This window comes from Notolepis coatsorum (genome assembly GCF_963971535.1).
Source record: "Notolepis coatsorum genome assembly, chromosome: 5".
In the NCBI taxonomy this organism is placed as follows: domain Eukaryota; kingdom Metazoa; phylum Chordata; class Actinopteri; order Aulopiformes; family Paralepididae; genus Notolepis; species Notolepis coatsorum.
The window spans coordinates 10,297,298-10,325,230 of NC_140169.1; the positions used below are offsets into that span (position 1 = coordinate 10,297,298).

The 27,933-nt window shown below is 48.2% G+C and overlaps 1 pseudogene across 1 annotated transcript in view; it reads left to right on the forward strand.

Annotated features, from left to right (window-relative positions):
- The window catches only part of LOC311229262, a 146,400-nt pseudogene that overhangs the window by 9,134 nt on the left and 109,333 nt on the right, over nt 1-27,933 (forward strand). Inside the window, exons 3-5 of the transcript in view lie at nt 1,310-1,526; nt 4,485-4,585; nt 5,110-5,247. The product of the transcript in view is annotated as an uncharacterized misc_RNA (transcript). The remainder of the gene's footprint in view (nt 1-1,309; nt 1,527-4,484; nt 4,586-5,109; nt 5,248-27,933) is intronic.

Consider the following 27,933-nt stretch of genomic DNA (forward strand, 5'->3'; position numbering starts at 1 on the left):
GGGTATCTGAGGGAGGAAAGGAGAGGAAGAGTTGGGCGTCATCGGCATAACAGTGGTATGAGAAGGCATGAAAAGTGATAATGTTATCCAGAGATTTGGTGTAGAGAGAAAAGAGGAGGGGTCCAAGCACCAAGCCCTGGGGGACACCCGTCTGTAGGGGGCGTGGGGCCATCTCTCCATCATACTGGGTAGGAACGGTCGTCAAGGTAGGATGATAGCCATTGCCAGCACAGAGCCTACAGCTCCCATTCCTGCAAGGGATGTGTGGATGATCTCATAGTTGACTGTGTGGAAGGCTGCTGACAGATCCAAGAGAATGGAGTGACCAGTCTTTAAGCCTGACTGATTTGGGTCTAGGAGGTAGTTCTGTAATAAGATAATCAGTGAGCTGGTTTGATACGGTGCGTTCAAGTGATTTAGAGAGGAAAGAGAGGAGAGCAAAAGGGCAGTAGTTTGCAGTACTGTAATTGCTAGAATGGAAAGCCAAACATCTACAACATCACCTGTTCAAAGGAACTACTTTGGCTGATGAGGCTAAAGCCCACTCTCCTAGCTTGTACATTCCCTACACATTCCTCCTACTCTCCAGTGTAAGAGTACTTAGTACAAGGGTCTGATATTGGATGTCATCCCATGTAAAAAGGTAGACAGGAGGTAGGTAGACAGGAAGGAACATGCCAACATTATGGGGAATGTGCTTACCATCTTCTCCAGAGTCAGACAAGAAGATGGATACCAATTATTTCTCTGTGCGTTCAGTAGAAAGCTATCCAGCTGCAAGGTAGCCTAGCTTATCATAAATGAAATGAAGCTGGTACGGACCACTAGCCTAGCTTAAAACTCTGGGAGAGGTGTTTTTGGCCAACAGCTAGGCTAGCTGGTCCGTATCCGCATACATTCATTTGTGCTAAGCTAGGCAAGCTAGCAGCCAGATAGCTTTCTACTGAACTGAGAGGAAATTGGTATTCATCTTATAGTCTGACTCTGGAGAAAATGGTAAGTGAATTTCCCATAATGTCGGGGTGTTCTTTTAAAGAACTTTGTGATCTTTTTGGTCAGTTAATTGCTGCCTGAAAAGGTGGGACATTTGGGCTTTCAGTGGGAGCCATTGCAAGTTCCCCACCTTACAACAATTCTGCATGAGTAAGCTACAACAGGGAGACATTCTGGCTGGGGGAAGATAATCTGGGTTTACAGTGTCTCAGGCAGGGCTATGGTGGTGTTTCTACGACCATAAAACAGACAGGATGGGCCTGGAGCTGCCACCCCACCCACAGGCTCATCACTACCACTTCTGCCCCATGTGCAGGGAGGGCACGGCGGAGGAGCTGCCCTTTCCAGACGGTTCCGTGGACTTGCTGACAGCTGCGTCGGCGGCCCACTGGTTCGACCAGAGCCGGTTCCTGTCCGAGGCGAGGCGGGTTCTGAAGCCTCGAGGCTGCGTGGCTCTGGTGGGCTACTCCGACGATAACTTCAAGTTCTGCCACCGGACCTGCGGAGACAAACTCAGCCGCATATTCAATGAGGTGTGTAGCTGTTTACACATTTTTATTTAAGCATTTAGCTGACATTTAATTAACGTTGTTGACGTTAGTACGGGCCGTCTTTTCATTGATCGTTGAGAAACACTGTGTAATGATATAATAATAATAGCCAAGGACGCTTTACAAAGCAGCAAAAAAGACAATAGCTAAATAAATAATAATGACAATAAAGGATTTTCAGGGCCGTCTTAAAACAGTCCAAGGATGTGACAAAGAGAGGGTCTTCATAAGGTCTACAGTGTAGACTCTACACAGTAAATGGTTGCAAACCGTGCACCATATCAACACAATGTGTTTCAGGCCTCCTACATCTGAAACTGACCTATGAAACTCATTATAACATCTGTAACTGGCTTATGAAACTCATTATAACATCTGAAACTGACCTATGAAACTCATTATAACTAGGGATGCACCGATCCGACTTTTTCAGTCCTGATACCGGTACTTGGGTTTTGGTATCAGCCAATACCGATCCGATACCCATTGTCCAAATATTTTTTCCAAAAAAGTTTAAAAAAAGAAATTTAATACAAGTTTTTTTTTTATATTCAAATATATTTTGTTTTTAAGAATTGTAAAGGATCACAAGTGTGTTTTTGATTTGTTGTAAACAAAGACAGAAAATAAACGTCATTCATTCAATTAATAAACTGTATGCCTCACTGTCACTGTGGAAGAGACTGGGACCATTATTTTGTGCAAGGCAACATCAGGCTTGACTTAAAACATTACTTTCCTAACTTAGTGAAACTAAATGTAACAAATTAACACATAGATATAAATGTACTGAATGGTTATTTCTTATTTTATTTATTATAAAAAAAAAAAAAAAACGATATATATATATTTTTTAGCTAAACCCGATCCAGCTATTTTACTGATGTCGGCTGCCGATAACAATATCGGATCGGTGCATCCCTAATTATAACATCTGTAACTGGCCTATGAAACTCATTATAGCATCTGTAACTGGTATGTGAAACTCATTATAACATCTGAAACTGACTTATGAAACTCATTATAACATCTGTAACTGGCCTGTGAAACTCATTATAACATCTGTAACTGGCTTATGAAACTGATTATAACATCTGTAACTGGCTTATGAAACTCATTATAATATCTGAAACTGGCTTATGAAACTCATTATAACATCTGTAACTGGCTTATGAAACTCATTATAACATCTGTAACTGGCTTATGAAACTCATTATAACATCTGAACTGGCTCATGAAACTCATTATAACATCTGTAACTGGCTTATGAAACTCATTATAACATCTGTAACTGGCTTATGAAACTCATTATAACATCTGTAACTGGCTTATGAAACTCATTATAACATCTGTAACTGGCTTATGAAACTCATTATAACATCTGTAACTGGCTTATGAAACTCATAACATCTGTAACTGGCTTATGAAACTCATAACATCTTTAAGTGGCTTATGAAACTCATTATAACATCTGTAACTGGCTTATGAAACTCATTATAACATCTGTAACTGGCTTATGAAACTCATTATAACATCTGTAACTGGCTTATGAAACTCATTATAATATCTGAAACTGGCTTATGAAACTCATTATAACATCTGTAACTGGCTTATGAAACTCATTATAACATCTGTAACTGGCTTATGAAACTCATTATAACATCTGTAACTGGCTTATGAAACTCATTATAACATCTGAACTGGCTCATGAAACTCATTATAACATCTGTAACTGGCTTATGAAACTCATTATAACATCTGTAACTGGCTTATGAAACTCATTATAACATCTGTAACTGGCTTATGAAACTCATTATAACATCTGTAACTGGCTTATGAAACTCATAACATCTGTAACTGGCTTATGAAACTCATAACATCTTTAAGTGGCTTATGAAACTCATTATAACATCTGTAACTGGCTTATGAAACTCATTATAACATCTGTAACTGGCTTATGAAACTCATTATAACATCTGTAACTGGCTTATGAAACTCATTATAATATCTGAAACTGGCTTATGAAACTCATTATAACATCTGTAACTGGCTTATGAAACTCATTATAACATCTGTAACTGGCTTATGAAACTCATTATAACATCTGAACTGGCTCATGAAACTCATTATAACATCTGTAACTGGCTTATGAAACTCATTATAACATCTGTAACTGGCTTATGAAACTCATTATAACATCTGTAACTGGCTTATGAAACTCATAACATCTGTAACTGGCTTATGAAACTCATAACATCTTTAAGTGGCTTATGAAACTCATTATAACATCTGTAACTGGCTTATGAAACTCATTATAACATCTGTAACTGGCTTATGAAACTCAGTATAACATCTGATACAATCTACGGTTTGCAAACGTTTCCTCAGTAGAACGTAGGAAGATCCATCTGATTATACTGTGAGCTTCCTATTTTGGAACAGGACACATGTATCATGGCTTATGAAGGCTAGAACACTTGGAGAGTTGTACAAGTTTCTCAATACTAAAGCGATCAGTGAAATGATGGCCTGTATGGACTGCATTTATTTTAATTTTAAATGGACAGCATTTATATAGTGCTTTTATCCAAAGCGCTTTACAACTTACAGTATGCCTCACATTCACCCATTCACATCACACATCCACACACCGACGGCGGAGTGTGTCTTGCTCAAGGACACTTCGACACACTGCCGGGAGGAGCCAGAATCTAACCGGGAACCATCTGATTACCAGGCGACCACTCCTGAGACACTGTCACCTTGTGATGTTGACTGTATGAGTCAACATCATGCCAGACAATGTTTAAAGAGCTCTTGGCTTAGAAGAAATAGATTTTTGGACGTATACGTGAGATTATGTGCAAAATAAATCAGCATTGGGTTTATTTTTGGTGAAGTGTCCTTTTAGGTCACTGATAGACTGTATTTCCTGTACAGGTGAAGGAAGTGCTGTTTCCTTACACCAGCACCCAGGTGGCTGTAGCCAACACTAAGCTGGAGGACCTGTTCTCTGCTATCCCTTTCCCTGACAAAGAGAGGTATCGGCTAACTCCAAATTAATTGCAGTTTCTATTGATATTTTGTCCTTCATACCTTCATACCTGTTATATTAGTCCGGGAGCCATGGGGTTGAATCTTGTTTTGTCGGTTGCAATTTTTGTTGTTGCTGTTTCTTGGAGCTTGGGGGTACCTCCGAGCTATCGGGGATATCACCGAGCACCCTCTTGTATTTTGAAGAGGTACCACCAAGCTCCAAGCAACGGCACAAAAGAAATTGCAACGACAAAACAAGGTTCACCTATAAATCGGCCTATGGCTCCCGGACTATATAACCTACGACCTATAAATGTAAATGAGTAGTCTGCATCTGCATAGTCTTTCGTCGTTTACATCCTTTACCCTACCTATTGGCATTTTCTGGCATTTTCATACTGATTCTATTTCCTGTGTGTGTGTGTGTGTGTGTGTGTGTGTGTGTGTGTGTGTGTGTGTGTGTGTGTGTGTGTGTGTGTGTGTGTGTGTGTGTGTGTGTGTGTGTGTGTGTGTGTGTGTGTGTCTCTAGGGTTGAGTGTATTCCAGTGACTCGTGTGGTCTCAGTGAGGAACCTGGTGGGTTTCATGGAATCGTATTCCATGTTCCAGGCCTACAGGAGAGCAGACCAGCGAGCTGCTGACGCCCTGCTCCTCGACACACAGAACAGGTCACACACACACAGTGTGCGAACCATACCAGGATCTTTGGGGGGGGGGGGGCAAAACAAATTCTCAGAGCATTTTCCTGAGTCTCGCAACTGCCGCGGCTCTGCCACTTCCTCAATGTTGATTAGTCGGTCGAAAAGAGTTACCTTGATGAGCCCGCCCCTCTCCAAAAGTTGAACTAGTTTCAACTTTATGCCCCAAACGCTGCCGCCGAGGAAAAGGAGCGCGCCTGTCGCATGAGAGAGAGAGAGAGAGAGAGAGAGAGAGAGAGAGAGAGAGAGAGACGCCCGCGGAGAGAGAGACGCCCGTGAGAGAGAGAGAGAGAGAGAGAGAGAGAGAGAGAGATAGAGAGAGAGAGAGACTCCAGCTCACTGCACTGCCGTGGAGAGAGAGAGAGAGAGAGAGAGAGAGAGAGAGAGAGAGAGAGAGAGAGAGAGAGAGAGACTCCAGCTCACTGCCGCGGAGAGAATTACATTTGTTTTTCTTGCAGTTTTATTAAAAGTCACTCCTCATCTCCAGTAGGCAAAAAAATTCAACATTATTGCCACCCACCTGTCCTGATGGTCTGCCCAATTCTCAAAATCTGCATGTCACAGAAGTAGTCCCCGCAGCAAGTTGCTTCGCCTTCTTTGTAAAATCAAAATTGGTTAGAAGGCTTACTTCTTTGATATTCCGTTTAACTTTCGACATTATCCTGGATGCGTCTATTTGTGCCTGCAGAGTGCAGACTGCAGTGCAGCGCCGCCACGCTCCGAATGGTAAACGCAAGAATAGCATGCATGTTGCATGCGTATTACGAGTAGGGTATATCTGCAGTGCCGCAACCCCATAGATTTATGCTATTGTCTATTACGGTGAATTTGTGCGCAAATCATTAATACATCAAAATAGCCTAATTTTATTATTATACACGATGATGACGATACAGAAAATTACAGAAAAATTTGAAATGCATGGCAAAAATAGCATTTATTGTCAGTATTTTAGAGACCCCCCAAAAATTCACAAATCATGTTTTCAGGGGAGCTGATGTCTGATCTAAGGGAGCCATGGCTCACCGAGCTCCCCCATGATTCGCACCCTGCACACACACACACACACACGTGCATAATGTCGTGTTCACGTGACAGAAATGGCAGTAACGGCCCTTTAACCCTTTCACTGCCACACTACAGAAGGGTAACCTTTCACTAGTGTAGTGGTGGTGAATGGGTTAACCTGCTGTAGTGTGGTTGTGAAAGTGTTAACCCTTTGTCGCGTGGCAGTGAAAGGGTTAACCCTTTGTCGTGTGGCAGTGAAAGGGTTAACCCTTTGGTAGTGTGGTAGTGAAAGGGTTAAAGGAACACGCAAACGTTGTGGGAAATGCACTTACCGTAAGATAAGATACCAATTTACTCTCTATCTTCTTGTCTGACTCTGGGGAAGATGGTAAGCATTTCCCATAATGTTGGCGTGTTCCTTTAAAGACAGCGTGGGGAAATAAAAATGTGAAAATGGGGCAGTGGCGGCCGGTGGGTGCTTCGCCACTAGGGGAGCTATACCAAACATTTTGCAAACATGTACAGTACAACAGACTCATGGCAAGACGTGAGCGATTCGACTCACGCTCACGGCAATGAATCAGCTCTTATGAACGAGTCGCTCAGCTGTTACTACAACAACACACAACCAGTCAAATAAAGTATAGTCTAGACTCTAATTCACAACTTGAAACACAATATATAAATAGAAAAGTTAGAAACAAAACTCGCCCCGTCTCCAAACACAGGCAGATCTCTCCCTCTCTCCTTCTCTCTCTCACACACAGCGCGACGTGGAATCGATTCGTTACACAATCAGACCTATTATATACCAAGAATAACTTCAGTATGAGTACAGGGCTGTACACATATTTTGCATATTGTTAAACGAGCCAAGGCTAGCTATTAAACTATCGATATGAATCGAAAATCTGGGACCCTGATGTAAACAAGACAAACATCTTTCTCTGGTCTGCATCCCCTTAACAATTGTGTGTATTGAGCCGTACTGTATTGTACCCATTCTGCAATCTGTTAATAAAGTTTTCATTCATTCATTCATTCAAACATAGACGATATTGAACAAGCCATAATCCACGTATTTTCAATCCGAGAGAGCTGCAGTAGTTAAATCAATGAGCCATCGACACAGTCAGTGTGGTAACGTTATTATTGCATCCAAGATTGATACACGGCTGGCTAGGCAGTTGGTAGTCATAGTCTTGTGTTATAAAATAAATAAACAATCAGCAATGTCTCGCTTCATGAATGGCCAGCAGTAGCCTAACAGTACTGCTCCTAAAAAAAAATATTTACAAACGTTAACGTTAACCACAGAGAGAGAGAGAGAGAGAGAGAGAGAGAGAGAGAGAGAGAGAGAGAGAGAGAGAGAGAGAGAGAGAGACTCACTGTTTAGTTGACACGTCCAGGGCTTGCCTTGATAAAGTGTATAATCCACTGTTGATGTTTAATTCCAGACCACTGTCCACTGTGTCCAGACTGCATCCGCCATATAGCTTGTTAGCCAAGTGTTAGCTTGTTAGCAGAAGCACCACACAACACAAGTACTTCATTCCTTTGTCCATTTCCGCTCGAACAGACTGCAAACTACCTGGCGTTCTATCGCCATGCTCTAAGACAAACTCTAACCTTAACCAACTTTGAAAGAGTGCCTAAGCTTAACAGTCTAAAGAACTTGCAGTCACGGGCACGGCACGCTCTAAGACAAACAGCTGCCTGCATCAGCAACCTAGGAATAAGCTAGAATTGGAATAAGCTAGAATTGGAACATTAGAAATTGGATTCGGCCAATCAGAGAGCGTCTCCGCGAAATGCGGCTACAGACATTCTTGACGCTACTGGCTAGACCGCTTCAAATCGCGCCCGGATTCCAACATAATAGTCATATTTCAACGCACAACGCGTTATGCACTGATTGGCTGTGACGGATACAGCGATCAAACTGTGACGCGCACTCAGAGCGCTATCGCGTCTAGCCCGGGCCGAGAAATACGAAAAAATAAAAAAAATTTAAAAAACGTGATGTCACTTCCTGCTCAGGAAAACGAGTGTTTTTTTATTTGAGATAATAACGTTATATTGTGCATTGGAAATACAAACATACTTAAAATGAGTAAATATTATTCATTTTAAACATGTTTATATTATTTATAGGGCTATAAAACAAAAAACAAAAAGATACTTTTTCTTGTTCTACTCTCATATAACCAGGCAGGGCCTGAAGGGGGGGCGGCGCCCTTGCGCCCCTAGTGGCAGAGCCGCCACTGAAATGGGTAAAGTTTATCGAGTGGAACAGAAAACGGCTGTGAACCACAGATTATTTTCTTTTTTTTTTGATCAAATTTTTTTATTATTAATTACATGAAACAGGACAACACAATAACCACAGTAAAAAAAAACATAACTTTCACAGGAGAATAACAAACAATAATAATACAGAATAATAAATTATAAAGACAAAAAGAAAAAGAAACAGCGTCCAACCTATCAAATATAGATGGCTACTTCAATAACAAAAAGGGTCTTCAAAACATGGCAACCTTTCCCCACCTTTACAAAGTGGAGTGACTTAAAAGATTGTTTATGAGAGTGTTGCCGCAGATTTACTGTAGATAGCCTAGGTCCCTTACACATGTTCAAGACTGCCAAACTTGCAGAAGGTAAAGTGTAAGAAGAAAGAAATTCTTCCTCCAAGTTGGTTGACAGGTCAATCAGTCTGTCAATATTAGTCTCTTGGGGAGATGGCATGTGAGTTGACATATAGCGCAGAATAGCTAAATACCAACCCCCCCTAAAATCCCCCCAGTCAAAGTTAAGAAGGACAAGACAAAAACCAAGACAGACAAGACATTTCCTCCTCCCCCTCCCCAGAGACCGCCGGACCCCCCCGATCAAGCGCCCCAACCCCGCTCAGCCGCACACTGCGGTCTTTACCTTCTCAGCTGTTGCGAACCACAGGTCAATTCCAGCCTGCCCTACCCCGATCACCCGGGCCGTGGATATCTCAAGATAAATCACATCCAATAGAGTTAGGGACCAGTTAATCATTGTAAGCTTCTCAGGCTCCTTCCATCTCATTGCTATTAGCTTCTTCGCTGCTGTGACGCCCGCTAGGACAACCCTTTTCAGTTGTACGGACGCGGGTAGTGTCGTTATATCGTTCAGGAGTAGCGTAACAGCTGTGAATGGGATAGTTAAGCCACACAGATCTGAAAGTTTGTCCGTTATTGACCTCCAGAAGCGGGCCACTGGTGGGCAATCCCAATACATATGCATATAAGTGCCAGTGGCCTTTTGAGAGCACAAAGTGCACCGAGAGTCGGTTATCAGTCCCATAGCAAATAGCTTCCTAGGTGTAAGATAGGTCCTATGAATATAATTAAAATTAATTTGCTGGTGATTGGGGTTGCGGGAAGATAATGCCACATTTGCCCAAACATCATCCCAGTCAAACTCGGGGTCCAACTCCGGTATATCCACACGCCAGATTGTATCCAATGATAAATTTTTATACGTGGATTGAATTAAGAGCGTATAAAAGTCGGAGACAAACCCTCTGGATGTCGTCCTGTCCACTATGAGCCTGAGGAAGGGGTGTGGGTGCAAGGCTTGAGCCCACGGTACGCCATGCGCCCTCAGTGCTGACCTTAGTTGAAGGTAAAGAAAGAAGGACTCGCCGGGTAGATCATAAAATTCTCTTAAGTCCTGAAACGCACGGAGGCCGTTCTTATCATAAATATCCTCCAGAGTATGCACTCCCCTCCTTTGCCATTGAGGAATATTAACCGGCTTGTGTCCAACAAGTAATTGCTGGTTATTAAAAATTGGAGAGTCCAGGTGCCAAGGGCATTTAACCCCACACGACCTCTGTACATTACGCCACGTTTGGATCACGTGAGTTATGATCGGTCCATACCTCAGCCGGCATTTCGCAATAGAGACAGTGGAGTACACTACATCCTGTAATCTTAGCGGAGACACCGCCGCCGCTTCTAAGGAGCGCCACGATACAGCCTCTACAGGGTCTAGCCAGCACATCAAAGGTCTCAGTGAAAAGGACCAGAAATACAGTTTAAAATCAGGGATTGCGAGGCCCCCATCTTGTTTCCTACGTTGAGTAGTAGCCCTTTTGATTCTCGGGCGTTTGTTATTCCAGACAAACTTAGATACCATCGATTGTACCTTGCGCCAGTGGTCTATTGGAGGGGGCAGGGGGAGCATTGAGCTAATAAAATTTATCCTAGGCAGGATGTTCATTTTGATTATGGAAGCCCGGGCTTGTAAGGAGTTAGGAAGGGACGACCACCTGTCTAGATCCTGGCGTATTTTATCATAAGTACCCGTGAAGTTGTACTTAGTAGTTTGGTTCAGCGTGGGGAATATCTCTATGCCCAGGTATTTGAAATGTTCTACTATGGGGATATCAGCTGGTAGTCGTACCGCCTTGGCCAGTTCATTAAGAGGTAGGCAGGCTGATTTGTTCCAGTTAATCTTAAAACCTGACAATTTACCAAAGTCGTCGATTATCCTCAATAATTTTGTGGCCGACCGGGAGGGGTCGTCCATGAAAATCAGCAGGTCATCCGCATAGAGAGCAATTTTGTGTGGAGTATTGTTGACCATTATGGGGACGATGTCCTCCGATTGCCTAATAAATTGGGCCAAAGGTTCGAGGGAAAGCGCGAACAGTCCCGGGCTCAGAGGGCAACCCTGTCTAGAAGATCTGGAGACTGGAAAGAGTGTGGAACAGTTTTTGCCTGTCAGTATCATCGCAGACGGCGAGGCATACAGGACTTTAATCATATGAATAAAACTCTTTCCAAGACCCATGACCTCAAGTACCTTCCACAGATATGACCACTCAAGTCTGTCAAACGCCTTCATGGCATCCAAAGACAGAACTGTGGATGGAGTTGTATTGTCTTTACTGTTATCGATTACATGCAACAGCCTCCTAAGATTATCTGCAGCCAGACGCCCCGGGATAAAACCAGTTTGATCGCAGTGTACCAATACAGACATAAATCTCTGCAGGCGACGGGCCAGCACCTTGGCAAACACCTTTAAATCGGCCCCGAGAAGACTCAAGGGTCTATAGCTACCACAATCATTGGGATCTTTGTCCTTTTTGAGAAGTAAAGAAATCAACGCCATATTGACATCTCTTGAGAACTCCCCTTGTTCGATAGCGTAATTGATCATATCGAGCATCAATGGACCCAGTTGGTCCCAGAAAGCTAAATACACTTCGGGTGGAATACCATCCCAGCCTGGCGCCTTACCCCTCTGCATTTCAACAATAGTCTCCCTCAATTCTACGAGAGTAATCGGTCTCCCCAGTTCCTTGGCCTCTTCCTCAGAAATGTGGGGTATCTCAAGCCCGCCAATGAACGATTCAAATCTAGAGTCATCCAGATTACCCTCTGAGCTATATAACTGTGAGTAAAACTCTTTAAAAGTGTCATTGATCTTTTTCGAATCAGTAGTGACTGCACCCTGGCTCGTCCTAATCGAGGGGATATCTGAGAAATGATCATTTGATCGTATTTTCATTGCCAATAGATGGCTAGGTCTGGAGCCGTGAAAATAGTAATTTTGTCTTGTCCTATGTATCAAAAACTCAGACTGTTGTTTAAGTATGGAGTTTATTTCTTTTTTGACTATCTTACGTTGTGTGTTTAGTCGTTCATTATAGTCAGTTTGCAAGGATGCGTATAGGTCCGCATATAATGATTCCAGTCCTTCTAGCTTTTTTGACCGGGATTTTCGCAAATTGGAGGCAAATAGTGTGACATGACCCCTGATGAATCCTTTCAATGCGTTCCACAGGACCCTAGGGTCTTCTACTGTGCCAACGTTGATCTGCAAAAATTCTGCTAGTTTACTCCTGAACTCAGAACAGAAGTCATCGTTCTTTAGCAAGGTCGAATTAAAACGCCATCTGGGAGCTCTTGCGGAGAGCCTGCCAAAGGTTGCCGTAAGGAAAATCCCCTTGTGGTCTGAGAGAGCCAAGGGAACCAATGAGACATCGAAACTATCAAACATATTAGGGGACGCGAATGCATAGTCAATTCGAGAGAAGCTTTTGTGTCTGGCTGACAGGTGAGAGTAATCTCTGAGGGTGGGGTTGCATAAGCGCCAGAGGTCTGAGAGCCCCGTGTCTTTGGCCCACATCCTGAGGGCCTTAGAGGCCCGTTTCTGGTCGCTCGTTTCAGAGGGCCCAGACCTATCCATCTCCGCATCCCAGCACGCATTAAAATCGCCACCCACAATGAGAGCGTATCCATTAAGTTCCAACATATTCTTCGTGATTGTATTATAGAACGCTGAATCAAATGTGTTAGGAGCATACAATGCTATTATAGCCATCTTCCTATGCAAGAATTCAACTTTTGCTATAGTAATCCTTCCCTCCGTGTCCGACCATACATCCAAGATTTTGATATCAAGGTTACGTCTTGTAACTATGACTACTCCTTTCGTCTTATCATCGGCTGAGGATGCGGAGATAACGTGATATTGCCGATTTGCCAGTCTTGACACGTCACCTACCATTAAATGCGTCTCACTAAGGAGAGCAAGGTCAATATTTCTCCTCTTCAATAGCCAAAGGACACTGGCACGCTTGTGTGGGGCGTTAAGCCCTCCTGCGTTCCAAATTAAAATATTCAATTTAGCCATGGTTGAGCTTGTATAAGTGCGTAGAGAACATACCCGTGCAGCCAGGCTGAGTACAGAGGTGCCGATCCCGGCGGGCCCGGACGGTCAATCCCAGGAGTTCAGAGGAGGAACACTTACACATATATAAGACAACAGTACATAGAACACATAAAAATACCACCCCAGCTACAACCCCCCCTCCTTCTACTCTAAACCCTAACCCACCCGTCCTACTATAAGTTCCTCTATACCCACTCTCCAATCCCCACCCTATGCCCCACCCACTGAGGATGGTCATCTTCCTATCACTTCCCACTAGAGACATGGATCAATAAGACGCTTCCCACTCCCACCCCCCTCTAGATAAACCCCTGAGTAAACCCCCACTAGTCCAATAAACACAAATAATAATAAAATAAAATTCAATAAAGATATCGGTCGAAAACCACCTGAGCCCTGGCCCCAACATGAGAAAACCATAATGGTAAAAATAGCCATTATTAAATAATAACTCCGCATCAACCTGCAGCCCTCTATTTCGGAATCTGCGCTTCAACATCACATTGTTATAGCCCAAAAAGGTATAGGAAAATTCAATACAAAATTAAATTAAAGCATCCCAGCCGATAGTCTAAGGCAGGTTCGGGTCACAGGTTAATTGTGCAAAATTGTGTGAACAGTGTCAATTAAACAATGACAAAAAAAAGGAGGAAGGGAAAAAAAAGGTTATGGTCAAAGTGCACCCCTTTAGCCGTCCCTCTGATCAGGCACAACGGCTGAAATGACCCAACCTATGTAAGATTAGAATTAAACACAATCATTCATTAATCAATCCGGGGATGGTAATAGGCAACACCTGACACCACCTGTCATCATACATTGTTTCAATAAAGATATCGGTCGGAGCAGTTAGTCCAAGGTAGGATCGAATCACATTTAAATTGCTCATTCAAATGCCATTAAAACATATAGGAAAATTCAATACAAAATTAAATTAAAGCATCCCAGCCGATAGTCCAAGGCAGGTTCGGGTCACAGGTTAATTGCTCATTCAATTGCCCTTAAAACAGCGACACTAATTATTATATAATTACTCAGCATCAACCTGTAACCATCTACCCTGGAGTCTGCATATTAATGTATCAACGTTATAGCATAAGTGCCTCACGGAAAATTCAAAACAAAATTAAGGCTTGTCAGTAGTTAGTCCAAGGTAGAACCGGATCACATTTAAATCGCGCATATAGATGACATAAAAACAGCGACAGTAGGAAAGAAAAAAGAAAGGAAGAGAGGGTAATGGCTAGAGTGCAAGCCATATAACCATATAGCCATTAAGTGCAAGCCATACCCGACCCAACCTGTTATCAAATATTGTTTATGCATATTCAACCGACCTTGGCATCTACTTTGGATCACCAAAGCTCAAAACAACCTGGATATAAAAATAAAAAGCATACCAGAAGTTAGTTAGGGACTCGGTCACTCTTGAACTGTGCAAACCAATGTCCCTTTGAACAGCAACAGCAACCAAAATACGTAACCATTAACGAATGTCTCAGCGCAGACCATAGTCGAAGCCCGCTGGCTAGCCCGAGGCTAGCGCGTAAGCTAGTGACGAATCCGGATAGCACGTTAGCCTACTATGTACATTGTTCAGCTAGCTCGTTAGCTTCCAAAGAGGCGATACACAAGTACGACCATGAGGTCAGCTTTAGCAAGTAACAGAAGTCATTGGGAAGCCCCGCTAGTTGGATGGGCAGAGGACAGTTAGCATGTCTGGGCATGACAGCAAGTGTTTGTGAATAGTCGACCTAATCAATGTATATAGGCCCAAACCGCCAAGTCACTCACCCTCCATAGATATCAAGCAACAGACTCGGGTGTCTTCGCGAGATATTCCTTCGCTTTAGCCAACGACCAAAACAAACGCTGACCACCGACCTTCTCCAACACAGATAGTTTCGCGGGAGCGAATAACGTGGGCCTCAGGCCTAGTCTCCATAGCTTAGTCAGGACCACCTTGTACTCGGCTCTCTGAGCTTGAACCTCCGGTGTAAAGTCCTCGAAAATGGCCACTTTGTGATCGCCAAACCTCAGAGTACCCCTTCTGGTACGAGCCGACCGCATGATGATTTCTCTCTGTTGGAGTCTGTTCAGCTTGACTATGATGGGCCTCGGTTCTTTGTTCACGCCGGGAGAAAACCTGCCCGCTCTGTAAGCCGACTCACAGATAGGAGGCGAGGGGAGGACGTCCGTCCCTAGTATCTTCTGCAGCAGTTCGGGCATGGTCTCAGAGAGACGGCCTTCACCGCTGGTCTCCGGTACTCCAACAATCCTGACGTTGTGGCGTCTATCCCGGGACTGCATCTCCTCCATCGCCGACTGTAGTTTGTTGACTTCAGCCTGCCTAGCCAGCAGGGCGGATTCAAGACCCGCCATCTTCTCACACTGTGATGATACCTCCGTCGTTAGCATGGCTAGTTCGTTAGCATTAGCCGATGAGGCAGCGTGAATCGTCTCCATCTTGTCTGTCAGCGGGACTACCGCCAGCCGTATTTCTTCTGATATCTCACGACGGAGGCTGATACAGAAATCCGCCAGCACTTGCTTCTGTGCTTCAGCGATGCGTGCCTCAGAGTCTGCGTGTACTTTCTTCTGTGCTTCAGCGATGCGTGTCTCAGAGTCTGCGTGTAGCTTGGTCATGACCAAGAGCACAGCTTCGCTTAACTCCCCGACAGCGGGAGACGGTACGGCCATGCTCGGCGGTGTCGGTGTCGTGCCTAACTCTTTCATGGCTCTGGTTTCCACCCCCGCCATCGTAGAAAGTCGAAAAAAGTTGATGAATGTATACTAAACACGACGACCTAGCAAACAGATAAAAAACAAATAAAAATAAAATAAAGACTAATGGGGAGAAACGTATATTCAGCACGGTAGAAGGGAGCTCATGTGAAAACACGTCTACTCCATGATCGCTCAGCTCCGCCCCCCACAGATTATTTTCTAAATGTAACCATCATAGTGAGCTATATCACGTGATGTTTAACCATCATAGTGAGCTATATTGATTGATTGATTGATTGAAACGTTTATTAACAGATTGCAGAATGGGTACAGTACAGTACAGCTCAATACATACAATTGTTAAGGGGATGCAGACCAGAGAAAGACTTTCGTCTTGTTTACATCAGGGTCCCCCATTTTCAATTAATCTGTATTCAATATCACATGTTATTACATGGCGTTTTAAAATTCGCCAAAATGCTTGATTGTGATTGGTCAATAGCGCTGCGTTGCCCCTAGCAGTGGTGAATTATTTCTCGATAATTCACCGCTGCTATGGGCAACACGCAATAATGACCGCTGTTAGGGGCAACGGGGAAAGATAGCCTCGCAGCCTGACTCTCGCAGCGTTATACCAACCACAGCCTGCGGAGCACGGCTGTGCAGCGCCTGTCCGAGGCAGGTCTCGACAGTACACCATGCATTTGATCTCGTCTTGTCGATGGTGTAAAATGTATTATATTGTTGGTAAGTTAGCCCTGTAATAAGCGGGATAATGTATACGTTGACACTGCGAGATTCAAACCTAAATAGACTCAGCTGCACAGCTGCACTGCATCAGGTGCAATCAAGCCCATTGTGATATTTCCTCCAACGCCAGAGGAGCAACAGAACAACCACGTCTGCATTTGATCTCGTCTTGACGATGGTGTAAAATGAATTACGTATATTGTTAGTAAGTTTGCCCTGTAATAAGCGGGATTAATGTATAGCTATGCTCGGTCATTGTCGCAAAATAATTGAGCTTCACTGAGTTTAGAACACCTCGGCTGTGCCTCGGTGTTCCAGAACGCAGTGTCGGTCAATTATTTTGCGACAATGACCTCGTAGCTATACATTATCCCTTACATATTTAACCATCATAGTGAGCTATATCACATGATATTTAACCATCATAGTGAGCTATATCACATGATATTCTGCAGCATCATCTAAGTCTGCTGTTTGGAAGCATTACAGATGTAGTTTTGTCTAACATAGAGGTGGATTAAACAGCGGCTGTGTGTGTGATAATTAGAGGCATAATCCAAACATAAATTATTTAACGTTAAATCTGGATAACTGTACTTTACTAGCAGATCCAGGAACGCAAAAGCTCCACAAAGTATTTAGCTTTGCACAAAACAACCTCTGCATTTAGATATTACAGGGCGTTGGCGGCCGGGTAGCACAGCGGACTAAGTGTCTGTCTACCACTGCAGAGACACTGGTATCGAATCCGGCTGTCAGCAGTGCCTCCGGCTTGGCCGGTCGTCGTACTGACTCAATTGGCAGAGTCAGCGGGAGGGAAGCCGGTGGGTGGTAATCTGGTCGTAGTAAACAGCGACTCCTACAGGTCGGTCAGGGCGCCTGCACAGCGAGGGAGGGAAATGGTGAAGGTAGTGTGACCTCCCACGCGTTACACTTCACCAATGAGAGTCCTCGCTGTCAGGTGAAAAGAGGCTGCTGGCTGTCTCCTATGTATCGGAGGAAGCATGTGATAGACTTCAGGGCTCCCTAGACCGACCAGTGGGGGGCACATGCGCGCAACGACCAGGAAGGGGAGGGGGGAATTGGCATAACGACTAAATTGGGATGGGAGAAAAATACAGAAAAAATAGGAGGAGAAAAGGTGGATACAAAAAAAATATATTACAGGGCGTTGAGAGACACAACGTTTATATTTCCTTTAGTCACTTCAGTAACAAGGTAATTTCCAAACATGAACAGACACGAAGCAGAATTATCCAACACGTCCACTATATAGACCTACAGAGAGGGATGGACCTCCAGAGCAAAGTTACCAGACTGACCACAACTCTTTCATTACACTGGAGTGAGAAAAATTTCAGTTACAAACACGCCTCCTTATGAGAGCCACCTAGAGATATCAAATAGATTGATAATAGACTAGGTTCCTCATCATGCTTTCAGTTAATATGCATACAAAAACAATTGACTAAAACAATTGATCACAAAAAAAGATGCATCAAGGCTATTGATCCGTATTGGTATCATCTGTTCTCTCAGGCCATGTTGTAAACACTGACTGTGTTCATAACCTGTTCTCTAGGTTTCTTAACCAGATGGAAGCCTCGTCTCCTGACTCCGAGCTGGAAGTTATCATGGAGTACTTCTGTGTCCTGGCATCTAAACCAGAATGATGACGACAACTAAAGAGAGAGAGGGAGAGTCTCTGGCTCCCTGTTTCTGTGGGAGAGAGAGAGAGAGAGAGAGAGAGAAGAGAGAGAGAGAGAGAGAGAGAGAGAGAGAGAGAGAGAGAGAGAGAGAGAGAGAGAAAGAGAGAGACTTTTTTGCGGATATTGATTGCAAGCTAATGTTAGCAACATACGTTAGTAATGCTAGAAATTTTAGCAAGCTAATGTTGAACATTGGTTTTGTTAACGAGGCAGAGTGCTATCTTAGTTACAATTTGCCGTAATTGTCATTCTAGAAAGCATTTAATTGGATCCTAAATTAGTATACGCCCCTGTGTGCAGGATGTGACAAATTAAGAATACCTACAAAACTATGTTTTTGTCATTGTTGAGATGGATCCTGGAGTATATGTAGCAGTCTGGAAAATATGGTATATTATTCAGAACTGCTGACTGTGTTTATATCCCTTTTTGTACACAAAGACATTCTAACTAGTGTCATTGATTCACACGAACAATGACACAAACGTCCCCGTCCAAAGAGCATTGGAATACGGATTATAAATGACAGTATTGATTCATATTCTACAGTGCGTCTCCCCTTGTGACTGGCAGGCGGGACCAGCAGGGGGCAGTAGCAGGCAGAGAGTGGCGGAGAGAGCTGAGAGATGATAAAGGGAGGAGCCCAGCGGAAGTCGTTCTCTTCGGCCGTGAACTTGACAACGAGAGGACACAGCTAACGGGAGCTCTGGACAGCCCCGTTGCTGACGTTTATGCCGGAGTGCCCCGGGAGAGGACAACGGGTGATAGGAAGTACTGGCTAGTGGATACGATATCCTAGCAGTACCAGTGGTATGATATGAACAATAAGTGCAGAGTCAGGCACTAACAGTCGAGTTATACCTAGTTACAGTGAGCGGTATAGGTAGCGTGCGGCTAAGGATCACAGTAGTATTGCTCGTGTTATACTTAGTTACAGTGACGGTATAGTCTGCGTGCCAGAGACGTGCGGGACCTCCAAGCAGTCTGCCCGGGCGTCAACAGCTGTTTGCACCGGAGAGCTGCAGCACACCTGCTCCAGGCTGCCTGCAGGACACGGGGAGTTCTTTACCACCAGCAGAGGTCGTCATCGCCAGCACCAGCTCAGCCAGCGCTGCCTCTCTGCTACAGCTCCGCCTGCTGACATCCTCGCGAGAGCGTTCGACGCCATCTTGCCTCACGGACAACAGTGGAGTGGCAAGGCGGCCATTTCGGATGAGTACAAACGAGCAGTGATGCTCCCGATTCCATATACAGTATACAGTGTGGTGCTGCCCGCGGGCGAAGTTAACGTTGTTAACCACAGTGCATAAGGGGATCCCCAGACAATATATACCGGTATTAGCATAGGACTTTTGCAAGGTATTTTGTGGGCTCACTCTTTTATTTTATTCCTTTTCTTTGAGCGTGATAAGGCGTGTATTTCCTAAATAATTCCCGTTCTGTGAATCCCTTTATTCTCTTCCTTATGCTTCCCCCTTCCTTCCCCATATTCTCAACCGGGGACAGTAAGAGTGTAATTCCTTAGAGAAGGTAAATACTGTGTTCCGCCCAGACGTGGGCAGCGTTTAGTCTGGGTACCTGAGAGCACTTGGTGCCTGTGTGTAATACTATAATTGACTTATGCTATTGATTCATGCCATTGATTCATGCCAGTAATTATTGTATGGATACCCATGGTGCAGTAATCACCAGACGTAGCATTGTTGTAACTAGGCTGAGTTACAATACAGTCATCCAGAACGGGAGCACGGTGTGTGTGTATTTCATTATTTCTAACCCTAACCCTAACCCTTTGCTACGGGTAATATATGTAATCGTAACCCCTTGCTATTCTACCTTTTCCATTTCCATTGTAAGGGTTCTGGGTTCACTAAGGGAGGGTACTGCTTGCGGGGGGAACCAAGTTAGTTCGCTACCATCCGGTCCTTGGGTGTGGGAGGGCAAAAGGGGCAACTGTGGAGAGTGAGGGTGTGTTGGGGAGTACGGCTGACTGCTCCAGAGAGAGGGAGGAAGACCAGAGTACCGGACCAGGTTTGTAAACCCTGGGCCTCATCCATCCCCACTGCCAGCCTCCAGTTGACACTCTGGACCCCAAAGACGGAGGTGCAGCTGGCCAGAGTGCTACTGCGTCTCGCTACCTATTGGCCGCACATCACCGTTCCCACGAAGCAGGGATAATCCACCCTGCTACATTTGGCGTCACGAACAGGATCAACATCCTACTCCACTCCCTTGTAAGTGACGACCCAGAGACCTGAAATGTCAGACGACGACACCCCGAAGCGGGGGGCCAAAGCCGGGCTGTCCCGGGTGAAGCAAGGAGGGGACTCGCCGCCCCCGCTCAAAGAGGAAGGGAGGGAAGCCGAGACGGTGCTGACCTTGACCGCCGAAGTGGAGTTCCTAAAGGGTCAACTCCAAGACCAGGCGGAAGCCCTAGACCACCAACACGAACACCTGGAGCAGGCCAGGCACCGAGAGTCGCTTGCCTTGGCCCAGGCCATGATCCAACAGCTTCCCCCAGCGCCCCTCCCGGTGGTATACGTCCAACGAGAGCGGAAGTGCAGCGAATTTGGAGGTGAACAGGAGAGGGGGGAACTGCCTGTAGAGGACTGGATCCAGGCAATGAGGGCCCATCTCTGTGCCAGTCGAGTGCCCGCGGAGGAACAAGCGGAGGTCGTACAGCTCCACCTCAAAGGCGAGGCGAAGCAGACGGTACGCTTCCTGACGGAGGGAACCGTCCCCGACACGGAAGCCTTGTTCAAGATACTCGAAGAAACCTATGGGGACAAGGTCCCGGTCAGCGTCCGCCTGGGGGAGTTCTTCGACCGAAGACAGGCCGCCGGAGAGACCGTACGCCAGTTCGCCTACGACCTGCAGGAGAGGATCCGTCGCCTACGACGTCGGGCGACCGCGCTGGTCGCCGACGCCACCGCCCTGCTGCAGGAGCGGTTTGTGGTGGGCCTCAGGGACGATGCCCTGAGGAGAGAAATGCGGAAGTACATGAGGGAGGACGGGACGCGGCCATTTCCCCAGGTACTGCAGGCGGCGATCGATTGGACGGAGGACGAGCTGGTCCACCCCGCCGACAAGGGTCCCCCCCGGGGTTTAGTCCACGCCGCGGCTGGAGAGGGACGGGAGACCCCGCCGAGCGTTGACTCACTGCGGGAGACTATTCGGCAGATCCAGGTGGGAATGGAGCAACTAGGCGCGCGCCAGGAACAACTGGCTCAGACCTTCTCACGGGAGCGTGACGCGCCCCGGAGAGGCGCCACCGGACGGCGACGCCGAGACGACGCGACGCGAGAACCCCGCCGAGACGAAGACGGCCGGCTGATCTGCTATGCCTGCAATCAGCCGGGCCACATCAGCAGAGACTGCCCCCGCTCGGCCGGCGAGCCACGCCCCGCCTCTACTCCCAACCCCGAAGCTCCGGGCTCGTCAGGGTACCGACCCGGAGCACGAAGGACAGTCGACGCCGTCGTAACCGGAGTCGCCGGCTCGGCCGCGGAGGGCACCGAGACGCAAGACGCGCAAGGGGAATGCCTCACACTAGACGTCCAGATCGACGGGGTCGAGACCCGCTGCCTCTTCGACACCGGCGCCGAAGTCACCACCATGTACGAGAGCCACTTTCGAAGACACTTCCCGAAGTCGAAGTTGACCCCCGCCAACTGGATCACTCTCATCGCCGCCAACGGGTTGGAGATCCCAGTGGTGGGGTGTCTCTACGCCGAAGTGAAGTGCCTAGATATGACATTCACGGGGAAATGCATATTCATACTAAAAGACGACCCAGGCCGAGGGGACCTAGGAGACGCCGTCCAGGGACTGCTGGGCATGAACGTGCTCGGCGGGGTAGACGGCCTGTTCGCAGGGATCAAGGGGATGCGGCCGGTGAACCGAAGACGTGTCGAAGCTAGAAGCATCGCCATCCGCCGTGTGGTCGCCGTCCTGGCCCAAGAAGGCCGAGAGTGTACCGCCCCGGGAAAGATGGGGTACGTCAAGGTGGCCGGCAGAGAGTCTGTGGTCATTCCCCCGCACAGCGAAATGGTCGTCTCAGGCCGTTGCGCGACGACAGCGGGGATGCGGCGTCCCGTGATGCTAGAGAATACGCCGAGTGCCAACCTGCCTCCCGGACTATTGGTGGCGAACGTGGTGACCTACGCCCGACAGGGGAGAGTGCCTGTGCGGGTGTTGAACCCGACCGACGTCGAGATTGTGCTCTGACCCCGGTCCAGACTGGCAGAGATTCACTGCCCCCGTCAGGTACGGCCCCAGGAGAGGGTGACCGTAGAGGAAGTAGACGGAGGCGTCCGAGTGACGGCGATTGAGACTCGAGCCAGCCCGCCAGAGGCGGAGCCGGACGGGAAGACCCGCGGGCTCGCCGTGGACGTGCAGGCCAACCTGCAGGATCTCACACCGGCCCAAGTGAGCGGGCTAAATCAAGTGTTGGAGAAACACAAGGCGGTGTTCTCCGTTGACGACGGGGACTATGGTTACACCACCACGGTCACACACTACGTTCCCACTGGTGACGCACACCCGGTCAAGCAACGGCACCGCCGAATACCGCCCCACGTGTTCCAAGAAGTAAAGAGACACGTGCAAGATCTGGTGAACCTGGGTGTCCTGGTGGAGAGCTGCAGTCCGTGGGCGTCACCAGCCGTGATCGTCATAAAGAAGGACGGCTCCGTGCGGTTCTGCTGCGATTACCGCCGCCTAAATAACGTGACACACCGGGACGCGTACCCCCTACCGCGCATCGAGGAGTCCCTAGACGCCTTGGGACAGGCCAAGATCTTCTCCTCGCTCGATCTCACCGCCGGCTACTTCCAGGTGGCGGTGAAAGAGGAAGACCAAGAGAAGACGGCCGTCACGACGCCCTTCGGCCTCTACCAGTGGACTCGTATGCCCTTCGGACTGTGTAACGCACCAGCGACGTTCCAGCGGTTGATGACCGCCGTGCTGGGGGACCTGGCCTTCGACGTCCTACTCGTCTACCTAGACGACGTCTTGGTGTTCGCCAGCGACTTCGAGAGCCACTGCCAGAAGCTGGACCTGGTGTTTGGACGGCTTCGGGAGCATGGGTTCAAACTTAAGCCCCGGAAGTGCTTCCTTCTGAAGACCAAAGTCAAGTTCCTGGGACACGTCGTCTCCGCGGCCGGCATACAGGTCGACACCGACAAAGTGAAGGCGTTGGAGGACTGGCCGGCGCCACGCTCAGCGAAGGAAGTGAGGCAGGTGATCGGGTTCCTGTCCTATTATCGGCGGTTCGTGCCCCACTTCGCCCAGGTGGCCCAGCCACTGCACGCCCTGATGGGGAAAGAAAAAAAGGGGTTCGCCAAGGGCCGGCCCGAGGCCTTCAAGTGGACGCCGCAGTGTCAGACGGCCTTCGATCATCTGCGGCAGTGCCTCTTGACACCCCCGGTGCTGGCCTACCCCGACCTCCAGCTCCCCTTCATAGTGACCACCGACGGGAGTTACTTGGGCCTGGGAGCGGTACTAAGTCAGGAACAGGAGGGCGTGGAGCGAGTCATCGCCTTTGCGAGCCGAGGCCTGCGTGGGTCCGAAAGGAATGACCAAAATTATAGTGCGTTCAAGCTGGAACTCCTCGCCCTGAAGTGGGCGGTCACTGAGAAGTTCAGAGACCTCTTGATGTACGCCCAGTTCACCGTGATCACCGACCACAACCCGTTGAGACACCTCGGCACGGCCAACCTGGGAGCGGTGGAGCAGCGGTGGAACGCTCAGCTCGCGGAGTACGACTTCGTGGTGCACTACAAACCTGGTCGACTCAACCAGAACGCAGACGCTCTGTCTCGCATGCCGATGCGATCAGAACCCGAAGTGGAAGACACTGAGAAAGACATCCTAACGATAGCCGCGGCCGGCACCCACACCCGTCAGGGTCTCCAGGAACGGGCCGCTCCATTGTCCGTCCCGTCCGGCACCGAAAGGGAACAGCGGATATGACTGGGCGGAAATGCGGCAGCTCCAGGCAGACGACCCCGAGTTGGGTCCGGTGTGGCGGGCGGTGACACAGGGGGTCCCCCCCACTAAAGTACAGCTGAAGGAAGGAGACCCGAAACTCCGCAAGTTATACGGGCAGTGGGAACGATTCCGTCTGCACCAGCAAGTGCTGTTTCGGCGCGTAAGCGATCCCCGGGATGGAGAGGAGGTTCTCCAGCTGGTGGTGCCCACAGCCCTGCGAAGGAGGATCTACGAGACCCAGCACGAAGACGCGGGACACTACGGGGGACAAGGGACGGTGGTCCTGATGAGGCGAGGTTACTACTGGATCGGAATGGCAGAGGAGGTGAAGCAATGGGTGAAGCAATGCAAGCGATGTGCATTAGCCCGCGACGTGTTCCCTAAAGCCCAGGCCCAGATGACCTGCACTAATGTGACGGCACCCATGGAGGTCCTGGCCATGGACTTCACCGTGTTGGAGAGGTCGGTGGGTGGCTACGAGAACGTACTGGTGCTGACCGATATGTTCACCAGATTCACTATTGCCGTACCGACCAAAGACCAGACTGCGAAGACCACCGCCGCTGCCATCATCAAGTACTGGTTCGTGTACTACGGTTGCCCTGCCCGACTCCATGCCGATCAAGGGCGAAATTTCGAGTCGAGCGTCATCAAGGAGCTCTGCCGACTGTACGGGATTTCAAAGAGCCGCACCACGCCCTACCATCCCCAGGGGAATGGGCAGTGCGAGAGGTTCAATCGGACAATGCACGACATGCTGCGTTAGGGAGGGGGTAGGCACCCCGAACCTCTAGCGCACAACAGGCGGCGGTGGGACTGCAAAGTCCCGAGGGCACGTTAAAATATGTCGTATAGTGCTGGGGAGAGACTGAAGGGCCCCCGTGTCTGATGAGGTATGAATCAACATACCACCGTGGTACCGTCTAGTCGGCGTGTGTGTCGCACACGCAAGTGTGGGGGCAACACGTGGTACGTGGATGACAGTCCACACCTAGCAGAGACGTGCACGGCGCACCTCTGTGAACAGGCAAGGCGGGTGAAAACGGTCAAAGTTTCCATACCCAAAGCAAAGTGGGGTGGGGATCAGACCGTCGGTTCTTACCTGGGTGGCCAACAACCACTACAGGGTCTAGGATCGCTATCGACTGGGTCACCTGCCGGTCGGATCGCATAGGGCAGTAAGACCATGGTGATGGCCGCCGCGTTCGGCTCAATGTACAGTCAGGCCACTATAAGCTGAAACCGAATGAGTTAGTAAGCGAGTAGTGTTTCTGTGATCGGTGTTTTTGAAAAGAAAATGCCGGGAAGCAGAAAGCTAAGGCTTGTCCGTCCAGAGGAGTCTGGATGGTAAAGCCTAGGGGTGGAAAGGGACCTAGCCTGGAACTGCGCCCTGGTGAGGGAAGTTCAAAGGGTCTAAGCGAGTCTGCCCGCAGAGAAGAAGCGGGACTGGAAGGAACACCTACCCGAGTTGGTACTTACGTACAACTGCCACGAGCACTCCTCCACTGGATACTCTCCCTTCTACCTGCTCTTCGGGAGGGACGCTAGGATGCCCCGAGATGTCCTGGGGGGCAGAAACGTCATTGAGGAGGGAGCAGCGGACCTAGACGAGTGGGTGCAGAGTCACCATGAGCGACTAAAGGCCGCCACGGAGGCCGCTGAGGCCACGGCGAAGCAGGCGTCCCATCGACGAAAGAGAATTTATGACAGGAAGAGCAGAGGTGCACTCCTGCGGGCCGGAGACCGGGTCCTGATACGCGACCACCGAATCCGGGGCCGTAATAAGATACAAGACAAGTGGGGGCCTACGTCATATGTGGTGGTTAAGCAGAGCCACGAAGGGACGCCCGTGTTCACGGTCAGGCCTGAAGCAGGGGGTCCAGAAAGGACCGTGCATCGAGACCAGCTCAAGACCTGTCCCTTCCCGGCTTCTGACCCGGAAGTGCGGGGGAGGGCCCCTCGACAGATCCCGGTGGCAACGCGGAGCTCGTCCGAATCAGACATCGGAGGTGCTTTCGGGCACCGGCGGGAACCGCATCCTAGGGCGTGTAACCACCCCGGTCCCCTGCGGGACGCCCCTGAGGAGGCCGTAAGCGCCGAGTCAGAGGTGGAGTCGACCCCTTCAGGAGAGGAGGGGGAAGGCAGCGGAGACGGAGTCGAAGAGGAGGCCGCGGGCGGTCCATCGATGGCCCCGGAGGGTGAGGCCGTGGTCCATGACCCGCCGACGGACACTGAGGAATCCGACACGGAGTCGGAGGCGGGGGAGGTGGAACCCCCCAGAGTGGAGGCCGCTCGGCCCCAGAGGAGCACCAGAGGTCGGCTACCCGCTCGGTATCGCCAGGACTACGTGCTCAAGAGTGTGTTCGCGGAACAGTGTGTCCAACTCCTGAGGGAGTGTGTAAAACTGTTGGCATAATGTGTAATTGTCAACCGATGTGTAAAACTGTTGGCATAATGTGTAATTGTCGACCGATGTGTGAAACTGTTGGTCTCAGGACCGTTGTCATACATGCGTGGTTTTGTTGTTAACTTGCAGAGGACTTAGCAAGTTCAAAGTGGGGGGAAATGTAGCAGTCTGATTTATGGTGGAAAAAAGCTGCTTAGAGTTGCCAGTGTTTTTATTGATGAGGTTGGAGTAGAAGTTTGACCGTGCATCTTTCAGGGACTTGCAGTACACCTTTTGATGGTCACAGAAAGCCAGTTTGTGGACAGTGAGTCCAGAGTGTCTGAGTCGACGTTCCAGGGCACGACCAGCTCTTTTCATTTTCCTCAGTTCCTGTGTGAACCAGGGGGCGGAGCGTTTAAAATTGACCTCACGTGTCTTGACAGGGGCATGAAGGTCAAAGACACTGCTCAGGGATGAGTTGTAGTGCTCTACTAGTTCATCCATTGTTGCAAAGGCTGGGCAGGTGATGCGTTGGAGGTCTGTGGTCATGGTGGCTGGGTCAATGGATTTCCAATTTCAGAAGGACATTTGACATTTTTGTCTAGTAGAGGGCAGCATCGATGACAGGGTCATTGAGACCACCTTATGGTCGGACACACCGAGGTCATATACCTCTAGGCTATTTAAGGGGGCTGATGTAATGACCAGATCTAGGGTGTGGCCCCTGTTGTGCGTGGGAACCTCAACATGCTGCTGCAGGCCAAGGCACTCAAGCAGACTCAGAAACTCTGTTGCAAGGTGACAGGAGGGGTTGTCAACATGGATATTTAAATCACCAATGATGACAATATTGGCTGACATAGCGGAGAGAGTGATGTGAGTAGATTGTGTATTTCAGGGAGGAATGAGGGATTTGATTTTGGGGGCCGGTATATGAGAAGCACTGTCATGGGGTAAGGAGGTTTGCATTTGAAGGCCAGACACTCCATGGAGGTAAAATCAGGCAGCGGTAGGGAAGAGAGCTTCAGCTCAGCCCGATGAATGATGGCTATACCACCACCAGCACGGCCAGAGCTGCGAGCTTTCTCCATGTAATTATAGCCAGGGGGGCAGGCCTCATTTAGAACAAAGTAGTCCCCTGGTTTGTGCCAAGTTTCAACTAGACACATAAAATCAAGTCCTTTGTCCAGAATATGCCGGTGAATGAGGAGGGATTTGTTTGTGAGGGATTGTGTGTTGAAGAGTTCCATAGTGGCAGGAGATAAGATAAGATAAGATAAGATATTCCTTTATTGATCCCCTTGGGGAAATTCAGGCATTTTTTTTTTTTTATTTTTTTTTAAGATAGAGCTGATGGTGGAGGTC